We start from the raw sequence: 17742 nt of genomic DNA, 5'->3' as shown, positions 1-17742 counted from the left end.
CCCTCATCCTTATCTGTCACAGCCCTCTTTCATCACCCACTGTCATCACCCCATCCTTGTCTGTCACAGCCCTCTTTCATCACACCCACAGCCATCACCCCACCCCATCCTTATCTGTCACAGCCCTCTTCCATCACCAGTGCCATAACCCTCATCCTTATCTGTCACACCCCACTTTCATCACCCACTGCCATCACATTCATCCTTATCTGTCACAGCCCTCTTTCATCACACTCACTGCCATCACATTCATCCTTATCTGTCACAGCCCTCTCTCATCACCCACTGCCATCACCCTCATCCTTATCTGTCACAGCCCTCTTCATCACCCAATGCCATCACCCAATGCCATCACCCTCATCCTTATCTGTCAAAGCCCTCTTTCATCACCCACTGCCAACACCGTCATCCTTATCTATCACAGCCCTCTTTCATCACTCACTGCTATCACCCTCATCCTTATGTGTCACAGCCCTCTTTCATCACACCCACTGCCATCACCCTCATTCTTATCTGTCTCAGCCCTCTTTCATCACCCACTGCCATCACCCTCATCCTTATCTGTAACAGCCCTCTTTCATCTCCCACTGCCATCACCCTCATCCTTATCTGTCACAGCCCTCTTTTATCACCCACTGCCATCACCCTCATCCTTATCTGTAACAGCCCTCTTTCATCTCCCACTGCCATCACCCTCATCCTTATCTGTCACACCCCTCTTTCATCACCCACTGCCATCGCCCTCATCCTTATCTGCCACAGCCCTCTTTCATCACCCTCTTTCATCACCCTCATCCTTATCTGTCAGAGCCCTCTTTCATCACACCCACTGCCATAACCCTCATCCTTATCTGTCACAACCCTCTTTCATCACCCACTGCCATCACCCTCATCCTTATCTGTCAGAGCCCTCTTTCATCACACCCACTGCCATCACCCTCATTCTTATCTGTCACACCCCTCTTTCATCACCCACTGCTATCACCCTCATCCTTATCTCTCACAGCCCTCTTTCATCACACCCACTGCCATCACCCTCATTCTTATCTGTCACACCCCTCTTTCATCACCCACTGCCATCGCCCTCATCCTTATCTGCCACAGCCCTCTTTCATCACCCACTTCCATCACCCTCATCCTTATCTATCACAGCCCTCTTTCATCACCCACTGCCATTACCCTCATCCTCATCTGTCATAGCCCTCTTTCATCACACTCACTGCTATCACCCTCATCCTTATGTGTGACAGCCCTCTTTTATCATCCACTGCCATCAACCTCATACTTAACTGTCACGGTCCTCTCTCATCACACCCCCTGCCATCACCCTTATCCTTGTGTCACAGCCCTCTTTCATCTCCTTCTGCCATCACCCTCATCCTCATCTGTCACAGCCCTCTTTCATCACCCACTGCCATCACCCTCCTCCTCATCTGTCACAGCCCTCTTTCATCACACCCGCTGCCATCATACTCATCCTCATCTGTCACAGCCCTCTTTCATCACCCACTGCCATCACCCTCATCCTCATCTGTCACAGCCCTCTTTCATCACACCCGCTGCCATCACACTCATCCTCATCTGTCACAGCCCTCTTTCATCACACCCACTGCCATCACCCTCATCCTTAACTGTCACAGCCCTCTTTCATCACCACTGCCATCACACTCATTCTTATCTGTCACTTCCGTCTTTCATCACCCACTGCCATCACCCTCATCCTTACCTGTCACAGCCGCCTCCATTACACCCACTGCCATTACCCTCATCCTTATCTGTCACTGCCCTCTTTCATCACACTCACTGCTATCACCCTCATCCTTATGTGTCACTTCCGTCTTTCATCACCCACTGCCATTACCCTCATCCTTATCTCTCACAGCCCTCTTTCATCACCCACTCCCATCACCCTCATCCTAAGCTGTGACAGCCCTCTTTCATCACCCACTGCCATCACCCCATCCTTGTCTGTCACAGCCCTCTTTCAGCACATCCGCTGCAATCAAACTCATCCTCATCTGTCACAGACCTCTTTCATCACACCCACTGCCATCTCCCTCATCCTTATCTGTCACAGCCCTCTTTTATCACCCACTACAATCACCCTCATGCTTATCCGTCACAGCCTTCTTTCATCACCCTCATCCTTTTCTGTCACAGCCCTTTTTCATCACCCACTGCCATCCCCATGATCCTTATCTGTCACACCCCACTTTTATCACCCCCTGCCATCACCCTTATCCTTGTGTCACAGCCCTCTTTCATCACCCACTGCCATCACCCTCATCCTTATCTGTCACAGCCCTCTTTCATCACACCCGCTGCCATCACCCTCATCCTTATCTGTCACAGCCCTCTTTCATCACACTCACTGCTATCAGCTTCATCCTTATGTGTCACAGCTCTCTTTCATCACACCCACTGTCATCACCCTCACCCTCATCTTTTATCACCTACTGCCATAACCATCATCCTTATCTGTCACAGCCCTCTTTCATCACACCCACTGCCATCACCCTCATCCTTATCTGCCACAGCCCTCTTTCATCACACCCACTGTCATCATCCTCATCTGTCACAGCCCTCTTTCATCACCCCCTGTCATCACCCTCATCCTTATCTGTCACAGCCCTCTTTCATCACCCACTGTCATCACCCCATCCTTGTCTGTCACAGCCCTCTTTCATCACACCCACAGCCATCACCCCACCCCATCCTTATCTGTCACAGCCCTCTTCCATCACCAGTGCCATAACCCTCATCCTTATCTGTCACACCCCACTTTCATCACCCACTGCCATCACATTCATCCTTATCTGTCACAGCCCTCTTTCATCACACTCACTGCCATCACATTCATCCTTATCTGTCACAGCCCTCTCTCATCACCCACTGCCATCACCCTCATCCTTATCTGTCACAGCCCTCTTCATCACCCAATGCCATCACCCAATGCCATCACCCTCATCCTTATCTGTCAAAGCCCTCTTTCATCACCCACTGCCAACACCGTCATCCTTATCTATCACAGCCCTCTTTCATCACCCACTGCCATCACCCTCATCCTTATCTGTGACAGCCCTCTTTCATCACACCCACTGCCATCACTCTCATCCGTAGCTGTGACAGCCCTCTTTTATCACACACTGCCATCACCCCATCCTTGTCTGTCACAGCCCTCTTTCATCACACCCACTGCCATCACCCCATCCTTGTCTGTCACAGCCCTCTTTCATCACACCCACTGCCATCACTCTCATCCGTATCTGTGACAGGCCTCTTTCATCACACCCACTGCCATCACTCTCATCCTTATCTGTGACAGGCCTCTTTCATCACACCCACTGCCATCACTCTCATCCGTATCTGTGACAGGCCTCTTTCATCACACCCACTGCCATCACTCTCATCCTTATCTGTCACAGTCCTCTTTTATCACACTCACTGCCATCACCCCATCCTTATCTGTCACAGCCCTCTTTCATCACACCCACTGCTGTCACCCTCATCCTTATCGGTCACAGCTCTCTTTTATCACCCACTGCCATCACCCTCATCCTTCTCTGTCACAGACATCTTTCATCACACTCACTGCCATCACATTCATCCTTATCTGTCACAGCCCTCTTTCATCACCCTCTGCCATCACCCTCATCCTTATCTTTCACAGCCCTCTTTCATCATACCCACTGTCATCACCCTCACCCTCATCTGTCATAGCCCTCTTTCATTACCTGCTGCCATCACCCTCATCCTTATCTGTCACAGCCCTCTTTCATTACCTGCTGCCATCACCCTCATCCTTATCTGTCACAGCCCTCTTTCATCACCCACTGCAATCCCCCTAATCCTCATCCTTATCTGTCTCAGCCCTCTTTTATCACCCAATGCCATCACCTTCATCCTTATCTGTCACGGTCCTCTCTCATCACACCCCCTGCCATCACCCTTATCCTTGTGTCACAGCCCCCTTTCATCTCCTTCTGCCATCACCCTCATCCTCATCTGTCACAGCCCTCTTTCATCACCCACTGCCATCACCCTCCTCCTCATCTGTCACAGCCCTCTTTCATCACCCCTGCCATCACCCTCATCCTTATCTGTCACAGCCCTCTTTCATCACCCCTGCCATCACCCTCATCCTTATCTGTCACGGTCCTTTCTCATCACACCCACGGCCATCACCCTCATCCTTATCTGTCACAGCCCTCTTCCATCACCACTGCCATCACCCTCATCCTTATCTGTCACAGCCCTCTTTCATCACCCCTGCCATCACCCTCATCCTTATCTGTCACGGTCCTTTCTCATCACACCCACGGCCATCACCCTCATCCTTATCTGTCACAGCCCTCTTCCATCACCACTGCCATCACCCTCATCCTTATCTGTCACAGCCCTCTTCCATCACCACTGCCATCACTCTCCTTCTTATCTGTCATAGCCTTCTTTCATCACCCACTGCCATCCCCATGATCCTTATTTGTCACACTCCACTTTTATCACACTCACTGCCATCACCCTTATCCTCATCTGTCACAGCTCTCTTCCATTACACCCACTGTTATCACCCTCATCCTTGTCTGTCACAGCCCTCTTTCATCTCCCATTGCCATCTCCCTCATCCTCATCTGTCACAGCCCTCTTTCATCACCCACTGCCATCACCCTCATCCTTATCTGTCACAGCCCTCTTTCATCACCCCCTGCCATCACCCTCATCCTTATCTGTCACAGCCCTCTTTCATCACACCTGCTGCCATCACCCTCATCCTCATCTGTCACAGACCTCTTTCATCACACACACTGCCATCACCCTCATCCTTATCTGTCACAGCCATCTTTCATCACCCACTGCCATCACCCTCATCCTTATCTGTCACAGCCCTCTTTCATCACCCCCTGCCATCACCCTCATCCTTATCTGTCACAGCCCTCTTTCATCACACCCGCTGCCATCTCCCTCATCCTTATCTTTCACAGCCATCTTTCATCACCCACTGCCATCACCCTCATCCTTATCTGTCACAGCCCTCTTTCATCACCCCCTGCCATCACCCTCATCCTTATCTGTCACAGCCCTCTTTCATCACACCCGCTGCCATCACCCTCATCCTCATCTGTCACAGACCTCTTTCATCACACACACTGCCATCACCCTCATCCTTATCTGTCACAGCCCTCTTTCATCATACCCACTGTCATCACCCTCATCCTTATCTGTCACAGCCCTCTTTCATCATCCACTGCCATCACCCTCATCCTCATCTGTCATAGCCCTCTTTCATCACACCCACTGCCATCACCCTCATCCTTATCTGTCACAGCCCTCTTTCATCACACCCACTGTCATCATCCTCATCCTCATCTGTCACAGCCCTATTTCATTACCCCCTGTCATCACCCTCATCCTTATCTGTCACAGCCCTCTTTCATCACCCACAGCCATCACCCCACCCCATCCTCATCTGTCACAGCCCTCTTCCATCACCCACTGCCATCATCCTCATCCTTATCTGTCACACCCCACTTTCATCACCCACTGCCATCACCATGATCTTTATCTGTCACACCCCACTTTCATCATCTGCTGCATCACCCTCATCCTCATCTGTCACAGCCCTCTTTCATCACACCCACTGCTATCACCATCATCCTCATCTGTCACAGCCCTCTTTCATCACACCCACTGCCATCACCCTCATCCTTATCCGTCACTGCCCTCTTTCATCACCCACTGCCATCACCCTCATCCTCATCTGTCACAGCCCTCTTTCATCACCCACTGCCATCACCCTCATCCTTATCTGTCACAGCCCTCTTTCATCACCCACTGCCATCACCCTCATCCTTATCCGTCACTGCCCTCTTTCATCACCCACTGCCATCACCCTCATCCTCATCTGTCACAGCCCTCTTTCATCACCCACTGCCATCACCCTCATCCTTATCTGTCACAGCCCTCTTTCATCACCCACTGCCATCACCCTCATCCTTATCCGTCACTGCCCTCTTTCATCACCCACTGCCATCACCCTCATCCTCATCTGTCACAGCCCTCTTTCATCACACCCACTGCTATCACCCTCATCCTTATCTATCACAGCCCTCTTTCATCACCCAATGCCATCACCCTCATCCTTATCTGTCACAGCTCTCTTTCTTTACACCCACTGCCATCACCCTCATCCTTCTCTGTCACAGCCCTCTTTCATCACCCAATGCCATCACCCTCATCCTTATCTGTCACAGCCCTCTTTCATCACCCACTGCCAACACCCTCAACCTTATCTATCACCGCCCTCTTTCATCACCCACTGCCATCACCCTCATCCTTATCTGTCACAGCCCTCTTCATCACCCACTGCCATCACCCTCATCCGTATCTGTAACAGCCCTCTTTTATCACCAACTGCCATCACCCTCATCCTTATCTGTCACAGCCCTCTTCATCACCAACTGCCATCACCCTCATCCTTATCTGTCACAGCCCTCTTCATCACCCACTGTCATCACCCTCATTTTGATCTGTCACAGCCCTCTTTTATCACCAACTGCCATCACCCTCATCCTTATCTGTCACAGCCCTCTTCATCACCCACTGCCATCACCCTCATCCTTATCTGTCACAGCACTCTTTTATCACCCACTGCTTTGTGGCTCTTGGTTTTAAAGAGTTTTTACCCTGCATTAGGACAGTCCATTTATTTCAGAATTTGTTCTTCAAACTGAAACAATTCAGAGTGAAGTCCAATTTTTACACAAAACCTAATCTAATGATGAGGTCTAGATGTAAGAACATTCCAAATTGTGACTCGCAATTTGCACTCGATTGCGAGTCACAAATTGCAATTTAGAATGTAAAACAGTGTCAGAGACACGTATTGTGATTCCCAATGGGATCACAAAATATGAGGCTCATGAATATTCATGACCCACTCGCAATTAGCGATCCCATTGGTATTGGTTGGCTATCCCAGGGATGGTGGCCTGCTGGGCTCAGCAGACCTCCTTGTCTGGGACTGCTTGTCAATAAAGCAGGTTTTTTTAAATGCTTACCATTTTCCTTAAGGGAAAACGGGATGCATTAAAAAAATAATAATAAACGTTTTCATTTTTTAAGGGCATGTAGTGGTCCCTGGGACCTTTATTGACTTTATCCATTAGTCATACATTGACTTTATCTTTGTTTCTGCATCCTTCTTCTCTTTTATTTCGGAATTTGTAACTTGTAATTTCCTTAAGCCCCTGTAGAGATCATAACCCAGAGTGTGCTACTATCTGTGGGTCCATGTTGGCTCATTCTCTCAGGGCCGGGGTGAGAGGGACCTATAAGGCCATTGATGGAGGTAGGAGGCTAAAGTGGTCCCAGATAATTCCAGATTGTTTTTATACAAGATCTTTACACTTAGCGTAAGAACGCGTTCAAAAAGAACAACCCTTCTAGTATCCTGTAGGCCTTCTCTGAGAATTTTAATACCATTTCGGAACAACAGAGGGCACTAGCCCCATGGCAACATGGTATGGGGCCGAAACGGTTTGAGTCAGGCTGTACCTGAATGTTGAGAACCCTGAAGAGAGTTTTGAGAGCCAAATCAAGAGATCCCTGCTTAGTTAGCTATATCCGTAGTCTGCAACAAAAAGAACTTGCTAGATGAGAGAAAATCATAAAGGAGGAGACCTGGACAGAACTGATAGAGGCTAGTGCCTTGAGGAGTAGCTCCAAATTCTGGAGAATTATCAACAATCTCTTGTAACCGAAGACATCTGTGTGGAACATTTGGAGGAAATGTATAACTCCCCATTCCCTGCATTCAATAGGGGGAACAGGTAGGATAGAAAGAAACGCCGGCTTAATATTTTCATCAGAGGAGGTCAAGAAAGGCACATTGGGGTGCTTTAAGAACATAGCCCCGGGCCCTGATGGGACTCCCCGGGTCTTTACATACAGGATGTGGATGTTTGGGTCCCCGCCCTGACCTCTCTTATTAACGCTGCTGGCCCCTCTAGAGTCTTGGGTAAAGTATATTATTGTACCGGTTTTTAAAAGGGAGACAGGGACAGTACCCATTGCTACAGGCCCATATCGCTGCTTGACTCAGTGGTTAAGGTGGTGGGGAGCATTCGCTTGAACAGGCTCTCTGAATGGCCAGAGACTAACAACATTTTGTTGGAGGCAGAGTATGGCTGTTGGGCCAGAAAAGTTCTCTGCATGGTAAAGATCGTGTACCCCTGCCTTAGTGCCCAACTGTATCACTAATGTTGATTTTTTTTGTCATTGACAAACACAGATCGTGGATGTGCACCATTGTTGTATAGCATTTTAGGGCCCTAGTGTAATTTTCCCGATACATGCCCTTATATAGATAAAAATCACCATATCCTTATATAGGCCTAGAAATCATAACCATATTAAGATATAGCTCATGCAGTCCAAATACGGCATAGTTACTTCCACTAGTTCTGAAAATCTACAACGATTTCTTGGAAAAACCCGCCTTCTGCTGTCAGGAACTTCCCCCTGATTGAATATTGATTTATCCAAGAACTCATGGGAGTTTTCAAAGAACTGAGACTCTTTGATGACGTTATTATGTCCAACCTTATGTCAAACTCGGCACCTTCAAGGTATAAATATGCCCACACTTGCCCTAGCAAACACACAGTGGTTTGGAGCAGTTCGACTATCTACTTGCCCGACGCATCTCGCTGCAGCAAGTGCCGAAGGAATCTGACCATCCAGCAGACGCACTGAGAGAGACTCTGTCTTTTTCTCTGGCCGAGAAATCCAGCTCCAGTGTTTCCAAGCTACCCTTGCGAGTTGTTGGGAAATCGAGTCCTGATACCAGACCTCCTTCATTCTAAGCCAAGGTACGGAGCTTATTAGACCATAAGAGAAATCTTGGATAGATTCTTGGCAAAAGAATACTAAACCTTAAACTATACCACACTTACTTCTTCCCTCATACTAGACCTCGGTTAGGTACATCGGGGTAGGCGTATTTTAGAAACACCAGTGGAGTACTTTTAGTATTTACTATTTATGTATGTATTCTATGTATTTTATGGTTTAGAAACCATACCATGCTGTTACAGTATTATTTCATAATACACTTCATACTGTACGCATTGTACTTTGCAACCAGTATTACGATTGTAGCAGTTCATTTCTTCTGCACGAGAAAGAAGACTGTTCAATAAATACTTTTATTGAAAATGCCTGTCTCTGTATTTCTCTGCACATCTGGTGAAATGAAGCATGTACGATTGACTGAGTGAAATATCTATCTAATGTTTCCACGACTCTAGAGATACATTTCTTATTCTTGGGAAACAAAGTTGTCATGTTTATGCGGTTGCCATAAACTAATCCCTTCTTGTTTATTCGAGAAAGTTTCTAGTGGCCTCTGAGGTAGCTGGCACTCACAATTAAGTCTAATATATTTGATAGAGACCTAGTCAACCTAAATCCTATGTCTAATCTATAGGATATATTATTCCAATACGCAGAGCCTATTGGGAATATAGGAACTATACCACATGGCGCCCAACGTCTGGTAAGGCATTAATTTAACGCTAGATACTAGAGTAACTCAGTCGTGCTTCTCACACAGACCCCTTTTTTCCCCGTAAAAATTCCAATAGACGTCTGGAGTGGGTGAAAGGATAATATCCGCCATAACTGAGTAGGTCGACAATCCTATGTATTCGTTTTTGGTTTGTTCAACATTGAAGGATACAGTGTTCCAAAACATTGTGCACCTTATCTTTGTTTCCATAAAACTTGCTCTGCAAACTTTCAGTCAACAAAATGATTGACAACGCAACCGGTGGAGCTGCAGCAGCATCCCGGCCAGGCTTTGACACCACATGCTTTAATGAAGATGACGTGGATGCTATAATCATCCCAGAAAATGTGAGGAAAATAATCACTATAAAGCTCATAACAAATGGCGTATTATCGAGAGGTGGTTGGGTAATATTTGTTATAGAGGCACATAATTATCGGAAGACAGAGGTATTCTATTCATGGATTCTGTTTCCAGCAGCAAATCCAGTAACACACTAGTTCCACTACTACAAGGTAGAGGAACCTACAGCGGAATACGTTCCTTTCGAGAACATTGAAATTCCACTAACTTACCAAGAGCATGAGCTCTGGTTTAAAGGCGCCCTATAACATCATAATCACATTACCAGGCTCGGTCCACTAGGTAGACCATGAGCAACATGGCCGGTACTATCCAGCTATACACCACATCCTGCCATTGAACAAATGACAGATGTATAACTATTAGCTCAGCTAAAACAATTAATAAATATACATAGACAATTGGTTCAATAGGTCATGCGGACTCTAGCAGTTCAACCTGCTATAAGAATTCCACAGCACAACCCTCAACAGGAGAACACAAACAAAATTACACCACAGACTATACAATCAGTCATTGGTAAATTACCCGCAAAACGGGAACACATTCTATTCTGGTTAGCTCATAAAAATGACTCAAATAGAGGCAGTATTTCCCGATAGTACACCTCATGAGAAACACAGGATTCTAACAATCTGTTTACCAATGGGGATAGCACCACACGTGGAGTAATGTGACATTTGGGGTACAGTCTTTGCTTCAATCTACACAAAAACACATGGTGTTCCGTCTATGGCGGTAATACCAGACGTCCTGAAATAGATTCAGAATTAATACAGACCAGAACCTGCCTTGAATCTTGGTATGAAATTACTAAAAGATTACAAACAGGTCTTGGCTATATTATTAGCTAAATTTAAAGGTGAAGCAGCATCCATGGTGTTCTGCCGAAAGCTAAAAGAACTTGATATTACTAAACAACCATATGAACTTGCCAGAAATATCCTATGAACAACTAGGTAGAGATAGTTTGGGTGGGAAACCAGTAAAGCCCCAACTAACAGAAAATCCTGAAATGGTCTTTCTTAGAAAATATCTCACTACTCCTAAAAAGAAGTGGGAAATTACTAAACAGACACTTCCCAAAGAGAGCGTTCTCGCTTCAGAGGAAGGTCTCCTCAACAGGAGCCCTCTGAAAAGAGGTATAACCTCAGAAATAGGGATAATTTGAGAAAACCTGATAGATATCAAGATACTGATACACGTTCCTCTCGTACCTTTCAGACTTCCTTGCAGAAATCCAAAAGAAGAGGACAGTCAGAACACAAGGAAGAACGCGTGAAGTCCAAAGACGATCAGCACATTCAGAAAAATAAGAAAACTCAATTCACCAAAAAGAAGGTAGCAAGTCTAAAAATCAGACATGCTGAGGATCTTGAGGACACAACTCAAGAACGGGGAGTGGGCCCAGACAATGCTGGACAGCGCAGCAGAGGTTACCATAGCTCGCAAGATCCTGAAGGATCTTCTGGAGACAGTGGACTTGAATGAATGCATTCAAGTTGAAACTGCCGACACCAGGGTTAGTGTGCCCCATAAGTGATATGAAGTAACGCTCTGGATGGAGGGGGACATACCCAGGAAAATAAGAGCACTCTTTTGGGGGAAGCTCTCTAAGTGTTATGACATTCTTCTAGCTGAAAAAAGACAGGTCACCAGAGTTCGTCAAGGAGTGCCCACATGGCGAAGACATCATTATGCCAGCCTTCTCAACTCATATTCAAATTCATAAAAAATACACCTATGCCAGAAAATGGGCAGTAGCCGCATTATATATGGGCAGCATTATATAAAAATCATGTAGGATGGGATGAGGACTCTCCTCACCATAAAATCCAGTTAAAAAATCAACCTACAGCTCAGAGGCAGTATCCAGTTAACGCAAGAAGCTAAAAAACAGGTCAGGGAGATCTTAGGTCAACTTGAATACTTGAAGGGGTGATTGAAACATGCACCTCGTCCATGAACAATCCTTTGTTTCCTGTCTCCAAACCAAACAACATATATCGTCTAGTTTTGGACTACAGAAACTTAAACTCTTGTTGCAAAACCTTTGCAGTACAAAATGCACATAGTGCAGCACTGAAAAATAACATCTTGCGCAAAAAGTATTAAACACGTTAGATATTTCTAACGGTTTCTTCTGTCAAAATATTGCACCTGAAAGCAGGTGCTTGACCGCTTTCTCAATTATGGGGACACAACGTCATTTTTGCTGTCTCCCCCAGGGATTCAAGAATAGTCCTGGGTTATTTTCAGCCAGAGTAACAGAGTTACTACAAACGTAAGATAATGAGGCATTATCTTATGTCGATGACATCTATCTAACAGATGATGACTTGGATAGGCACTTGAAAAGAGTGAACACCATAATACTTGGGTTCGTATCTGAAGGGTACAAATTCAATTTTAAAAAATCATGAATTGCCCACTTCAACGTCCTAGGTTATTTTCAGCCAGAGTAACAGAGTTACTACAAACGTAAGATAATGAGGCATTATCTTATGTCGATGACATCTATCTAACAGATGATGACTTGGATAGGCACTTGAAAAGAGTGAACACCATAATACTTGGGTTCGTATCTGAAGGGTACAAATTCAATTTTAAAAAATCATGAATTGCCCACTTCAACGTCCTATTCTTAGGATACAAGTTATCAAGTGAAGGCAAAAGCCTGGCAGCAAACTGTTTAGAAAAATGTGCTCTGCTCCAACCTACAGAAACGCTGAAAAACTTACTGTCAATTCTAGGCTTCCTAAATTTAGGAAGAACTTAAATTCTAAATTACACAGAAAGGGTTAAACCTCTCTACGAACTAATCAAACCTGATTTCAAACAAACTAATTGGACTCAAAAACACACAGAAATGTTGCTTTCAGTGCAAACAGACATATTAGCAAAATCACAGTTGCAAACACGCGATAACGTACGCAATCTTGTAATCCGAATCATCCCAGGGAGATGCGGATTCACATACCTAACCTTTAATGAAGGTGAAAAGGTACCAATACCGTACAATTCACTGTTGTACAAGCTGAAATGAAATTTACTTCAAAAGAAAAAATGTTGACAGCGGTTTAAACTGTAGTGGCAAAAGAGAGAGCTCTTGCGCAGGGTAAACACATAATGGTCGTTATGCCTGTACCTGCCTTGGAGGCAGTGACAAAAGCAAGCATTCCAAATGCTAAGGCTTTACATCTGAGATGGATACAATGGTTTAACTCTCTTGCTGCAACAGACGTTGAATACGTTTTTGACCCCTTTTGAAAACTCAAGAATTTCTACAATACGAACAAAAATGTCCTCTGCCCATTGAAATCCTGCCTCTAGAACATTACGGATGTATAATTTATACAGACGGATCAGCACAGCCCGCAATTGGGGGTAAACAAGCTTAAAGTGCTGCATGTGCGATTGATAAAGGTCGCTGGCGCAAAGGTAAAATCCGACCTATGGTCACAAAAACTCAATCTCTAGGAGATTGTACAGCTCAGCGAGCTGAACTACAGGCTTTCAAGATGGTGTTTGAAAATACCGATTGCAAATTCCCCACACTCATAGTGTGCGATTCGTATTACTGCATGCAATCTTACAATGAATACTTTCAGAACTGGGTTCAAAACGCTGAGTCATCAGGGTGATGGCGTTCACGTTGCAGGGAATTCATTGGCTGATGAAGCTGCGAAGGCAGCTGTGCAAACGGCTTCCGTAGTTGCAATCACTTGTTCAAAAACAAAAATAGACGGTGAAACAATGCTAGCTGTCAATGCCACAATGAAAGGCAGCAGTGCAGCATTACCACTAAACTATCAACTCGAATATGCATTCATTATTAACTCAAACTATTCCTTTTTGCTCGAATCCCTGGAGTGTGGGATAGAGTCATTCTAAACAAGGTGCTTTGATTCAAGAATCACATATGGGAGAGGGTCTGACACATCAAGGAATCTCAAAATCACTATTAGAACTAGAAGAGATATACTGGTGGCCAGGGATGAGTCTCCACATTTATGAATTTGGAATCAATTGCGATGTCTGTTACAGAGATCATATCTTTGAACACCACCAGATAACTGACTACAGTGTAGCCAGCCCAGTACAGACACCATTGTTAAACAGCATTAGACTTTCTACATGCAGACTTTCTACATGCAGACGTCACTATGGACGAATGTGGTCCCACAACTACTAGAACGGATTCATTTGGATGTGGCCTAAGCGCACATCTGATGCACGAACTGTTATAAAATATTTGCGAGTCTTTATCGGCACATACGTAATCGGCATGCTACATTCTGACCAGGGTCCTGCGTTTAGCTCTAGGGCTTACAAAGAGGCCATGGCCAGTTTGGGTGTTGCATTGCCGTACTCAAGTCCATTCCATCCTGAGGGAAATGCGGTAGTGGAAAGAAAAAAACATGACATAAAGCAATGTATACAAGCTAGGGTATTAGGCTCGGGTGACGGGTTGGTCAAACATCTAATAAGTGTCCAACGAAGTTTAAATAATCTGCCAAGACATTCTCTGGGTGGAATCACTCCATATGAAATACTTTTTTGTACTAGAATGCTATTCCAGGACCATGATCGTCCCACTTCAGTTGTGGAATAAAAACCCTCTGATATCAAAGACCGTTTGGCTGTTTTACAGGACTTAAATAAAACACGAAGAAGTCTGAGCAACACAATACAGAAGCCAATGACCACTGAAGAAAAAACACCTGTCCCAGCAAGGCTATCTGGATTCCAAAGATTGGGGATCTAGTCAGAGAAAAAATTGCGGTCAAGAAGGAATTTGGGCCTTCTTACAGAAAACCAGTACCTGTCTTAGCAATCCACGGAACAAGATCAGTGTTACTGCCGCTTCTTGCTGGAAGAAGGGAGAACAGAGTTGTGTCCATCGACCTGGTCAAACTACATCATGTGGCCGATAATAAGTAGTAGACCCAGTGGACTCCAAAGATGTAGCAGATGACCAAATCTGGCTACCATCCAAGAGGTTCATACTGAGAAAATCATCACATTTGAAGACTCTGCAGCAAAGAACAACAGACTATGCAATAAAGCCATGGAACTTGTGCCTCTTGAAACCCAAATAACAGTTCGTCAAGACACTCCTATCTACAATGGTATAGCATCTGACTATACTAATATGACAAGGGAACAAGCAGCTCCAGCGATTTCAAGTAATCCGGATGCAATACCAACAATTGACAGAACTGCCTCTGGCTATTTCATTAACTTTGATACGTTTTCTGAGGATCCCAGTGAGCCCAAAACGATGCCAGCAGATAAAACTTTCAAAGAAAAAAATAACTGAACTCTTTCATCAACATGAAAATACATATCTAGTTTCGCCTTGGGTTGAATTTTGGATTGTGTTAGGTGTACTTTTTCTCCTACTTTGGCTCATTCTTGTTTTAAGTTTGGGAAAGCTGACAGATGGAACATATAAACAACGGACACAGCAAGTAAGAACGTCAACTTACAGCTAAAGGCACACAAATCATCTGATTGTGAAAAAAGACACCTATCATCAGTGAACATCACAGCCGTTCCTATAACTAGAGGTATAGCATGGGATGGGACAGAACTGAATATGGCATCTATGGTCCTGTAGAGCTGTTCAAGATTCTACATCAATTTAAGGTTTCTTTGAGTGACTTTGTTCCACCAAACACATTTTCTGATGATTGGGACTTTGAGACTGTTAATAACATGATGGCAGACATAGAAATGTCAGCAAAATTTACAAAACATGAATACTGAGAAGGTTCATCAGATTATGAACAAATGTATTGTTTTAATCATTATGGTCATCATTAATTGCACAAATCTGCAAATACTAGAAAGGTTTATACTTATAATCAATGGGAACATTGTCCAACGCCGCCAAAGGGCAGCTCAAAAACATTTTATGCAAAATGTCCTTACTTTTCAGGCTTCAATGTCACAAATCCAGAAACTTTGTACTTCACAAATGTTAATAAGACAGGGATGAAGAGTATGTTGACAAATACTAAGCAAATTTACTCTGCAACCTTTTATGCTCAGCTGTCTACATTAGGTTTTGACTTTTGGAAAGACAACATTGAGACAAAAACTGTCTGGGGCACAAAAGACTGGCAGGTGCAAGGTGTAGAAGCCTTATTTAGAGCCTGCATCATCCCAGAACAAATTATGTTTTTAAATGACACTGTTCACCAGACATCTTGTCTTGGCCTAGCAAAGATAAAAGATTTAAACAAACTGTCTATACCTAAACCCACAACTGACAGTAATAGAACTACAGATGAGGAAGTGGAAGTAAACTATATTTTACAATAGAACATAACTGATCCTGATTTGAAAAAAAATGGTTAATCTGGCCCACAGACACTAATAACTGTCAAGATAGATTCCTGAAAAGACACAAGGGTTTACAGTAACTAGGCCAGATTCAAGATATGTCCAGAGACAACATCCAGGGATAATATCAACATACAGTGTAGGAACACTGTGCCTTGAATGGCTACAAAAATCCCCACTTCCAGAAATAAAACAACACTTAATTTTACTTAAAGATGGCGTTGATTTGAGAGACTCTTACTAGGACCTCGTAAACTACGTCATAAACGTTTCATATACGCCGGTATATACGCTGCTTATAATGAAGCATGGAAAATCACGCAAATAGAAACTGCAGAATGAATACTAGAAATGGATTGTGTTAATTTAGAGGAAGCACTCTCTGTAGTTGTCAGTGGGTTAACGACTCTGTCATCCAGAATGTATTCTTTGGACAGCATAGTATCCTCTGCCATAGATATAATGAAACAAGACTTGCTCGTGTTACAACATGGCCAGTCTCAATTGCGTTCTATAATGCTGCTAGGCTGGATGTTACAAAATCTTCGTTCAGGCTATGTGCCTTGGAGTCTAATCAACACCAAGTCATTGTTTCCTGCATTTAACCTTACAGATAAACAAATCTCTTTGGCACAGAGGGGAGCAAACTAAACGTGCTGAGCATAGAAAAACTGGAAAGATTAACATTAACTGTTTCTGAGAAACCAGCCATAGAATGGCTAATACATGGCACCATCATGATACCAGTGACGATTTTCCAGTTTCAGTATTGCTTGCATCACATACCAGCAGACCTGTATGAAAGGTTGGGTAAAAAATACATTAAGTCGACCTTGGATTTACCATACACACACACACATGTTGGAGTGGGGGAAAGGAAATATTTATTAGTGATACAATTGTAAACATTCACTAAGCAGGACACTGTTGTGTCAAGGTATTAATTTAAAAGGAGCTTGGGAGGGTTCTTCAAATAACCTTTTCTGGCACCTGCAGGGTTCCCCGGCAGCAGTGATAGATGCAGTTTTTAGGTAGCTATCCAATGGTAGCTACATAATGTTGAATGAACACAGCTGTTGTGGAATGAAGCCAGGAATAGCCTATCTATTTAGTGTGTCAGCCAGGGTCACTTGTTATATGCAAGCATTGTTTCCTAAAAGCAAGACAGATGGGGAGTCGCCGCTATGGCCTTCACTGAACATCTATTCTATTAGAATTGATACTTTAAGCAGAATGAAAGCCATTCTTTTACAAAAAACTGTGCCACTGACCTTGTCCAAAGAGACGTATGATCTACAAGTTGCAAGGTCCTCTGCGGAGATACATTCGCTATTATCAACGAACTGCCCCATACATTTTGCAGAAATGTTAGGTCGCATATTAAACATTTCTGATACCAGTGGTATGGCACATGTATTTAAGACAATTTTTTCGGGACTGTTAGCACCCTTTGAAGCAGT

General features: G+C 44.4%; 1 pseudogene; it reads left to right on the top strand.

Moving 5' to 3' along the window:
- LOC147718122 (GTPase IMAP family member 1-like) overlaps positions 1 to 17742 on the top strand; it is a 157670-nt pseudogene that overhangs the window by 39360 nt on the left and 100568 nt on the right.

Source organism: Lissotriton vulgaris, chromosome 4_2 (genome assembly GCF_964263255.1).
Source record: "Lissotriton vulgaris chromosome 4_2, aLisVul1.2, whole genome shotgun sequence".
Taxonomy (NCBI): Eukaryota; Metazoa; Chordata; class Amphibia; order Caudata; family Salamandridae; genus Lissotriton; species Lissotriton vulgaris.
The sequence above is the reverse complement of the archived record's forward strand: the minus strand, read 5'-3'. Positions and strand labels throughout refer to the sequence as shown.